Source organism: Lissotriton vulgaris, chromosome 3_1, assembly GCF_964263255.1.
Source record: "Lissotriton vulgaris chromosome 3_1, aLisVul1.2, whole genome shotgun sequence".
NCBI classification, from domain to species: domain Eukaryota; kingdom Metazoa; phylum Chordata; class Amphibia; order Caudata; family Salamandridae; genus Lissotriton; species Lissotriton vulgaris.
In genome coordinates this window covers 1,959,418,310-1,959,420,550 of record NC_141689.1, presented here as the reverse complement: position 1 = coordinate 1,959,420,550, position 2,241 = coordinate 1,959,418,310, and the positions used below count along the sequence as shown (strand labels likewise).

The following is a 2,241-nucleotide window of genomic DNA, read 5'->3' as shown; positions in this document are numbered from 1 at the left end:
ATAATTAAATAAAGGATTTAAAGGACATATATTTTTGTGTGCAAAGAAGTGAAAAAGACATTATAAATAAGGATCTATTGTAAAAGGGTACTTATTAAAAAAAATGCCTACAAATAATACTAGTACATCAAAGAATGTTTTTGCTAGATTGCTGAGAGAGTATGTTGAAATCATGGACGTCCGAGACTGCTACGTCTGTTTGCAGTTACCTGCATCTGTATCGGAGGGAGTGACCTTCCTTTGACTTATGGGATGACTTGTAGTGTAACAGCTAGTTTATTTTACAAAACTGGTAAATTAGAACATTATTATTCTGATGATGAAATATTTGCTAAAGTAGTACCTAGAATGAACAAAGGGAAACCTGCTAAAGTTTTAGGTGATTTTTTTAAAGAAATGAATGAATTGACTATAGAATATGCTTTTAAGAATAACTTAACATGTAAAGTAAAAAAGGAAGAGAAAACATTTTTAGAAATGGCAGAAGACAGAAGAATTGTATATCAGAGAAAAGCAACTGCTAGTAAATCGAAGACACCCACAGTAAAATTTGTTGAAGAAAATTATGTTGAGTGATACTAATGTAACATTGGGAATAGATTTTCCACAACAGGGAAAATTGTGTATTCGACGAGACAATACTGCGTATGATAATTATTTTGTCGGAGCGAGTGATTGCAAAGACGCCTATAGAATTATTGGGGGATGGGGATTTAAAGGGGAAAATGATCCTGTTTTTCCGGGACTTTATTTTATATGTGGAAATAAAGCTTATTATAGATTGCCTGATCAGTGGTATGGGACTTGCTACGTTGTTCTGGTCTTTCCTAAAAATGTTCATGTAGATAGAAGAACTAATGGAATTCATGAGATAGGTAAGCCACTGACACGTAGGAGAAGGGAAAGTTTTCTAGAAATAGTAGCTGATATTTTTGGAGCACTGATACCAGCAGTGGGTATATCATTTAATGCAAATAAAATTCAAAAATAATCAATGATAGTAGATCGTTAATCAACAAGTGCAGCTGGAGGATTTTTATTGGTGAATACTGAAATGGTTGCCATGAGAACTATGGTAATGCAAAATAGACTTGCTCTTGATATTTTATTAGCAAAAGAAGGAGGAGTCTGTGGAATATTGAAAGTGCAACATTGTTGTACTTATATTCCTGATAAAAGTCAGAACATCCAAAGATATATTAGAAACATTACTGAGTTACATAAAGAAATTATTCCACTGGAGGTTGATGGTGTTCTAGAGAAACTTGGTAAGAGTTTTTCCACAGTAAAGAAATAGCAGAAATAGGTAGTTTATTAGTGAGAAAAATACTAATACCAGTAACTGTAGTAATAATGATAGTATTAATTTTGAGATTACAGTGTGTCTGTATTAGAAAAAGAAAACTAAAAATAAATATACAAAAGAATAAGCAAAGAGAAGGTGAGATGGGAGAAAGTGAGCTAGAAGAGCTTAAATAAAAAATTTATGAAAATTCAAAAGGACGAACTATGAAAGATACTAAAGTCTAAACTGAAGAACCTGAAATATGTTCATAGAAAAGAAAAAAATGGTTGGGATGATTTGTGGCGATAAATCACTAAAGGGGGGAGTTGATGGAGCAGGGGACTGGCAAAAATGTTTGTGTACCCCTGGTAAAGTCAAACTCTTGTAACTATAACAGTACTAAAAGAAATGAAGCATGTGAATTAATCAACAAAATGTGAAGGAGCAGGGGAGAGGCAACAATTTTTGTGCACCCCTTGTAAAGTCAAACTCTCATAACTATAACAATACTAACAGAAATGAAGCATGTGAATTAACCAACAAAATGCATGTAGATAGACACTACACGTGCAAAAACTAATTGCTGTCCTGCATAAAATAACTAACTAAACAAATGTAAAAAAGTCATATTAATATAGAGCTGTGATAATATATTTTGGACTAAATAAGTTTTATTTGTGCTTAAGTCGTAAGTCTGTGGCAAAAGAGAAAACAAATGGTAAGTAAAAAGACGCATATATGTTTGCTTTTGCTAGATAACAACTAACTGGGAAATATAGAATGGAGGGAGGTAAACACAAGGGCTAAAATTCTAAATCTAATTTCTGTTGTGTTTATTTTCGTATTAGTTCCCATTGAGGCCTGTACGGTATTGGTATGAGGAAAATGGCTGTTTGCTGAAATGAAGGCACAGGCTCCGGAAAAGATGGTCCCCACGCATGCGTTGTGCATGTCTG

General features: G+C 33.3%; 1 pseudogene; it reads left to right on the top strand.

Moving 5' to 3' along the window:
- The first annotated feature begins 348 nt into the window (after positions 1 to 348).
- LOC147728674 (uncharacterized) lies at positions 349 to 1,530 on the top strand (annotated as a pseudogene).
- The last annotated feature ends 711 nt before the right edge of the window (positions 1,531 to 2,241 follow it).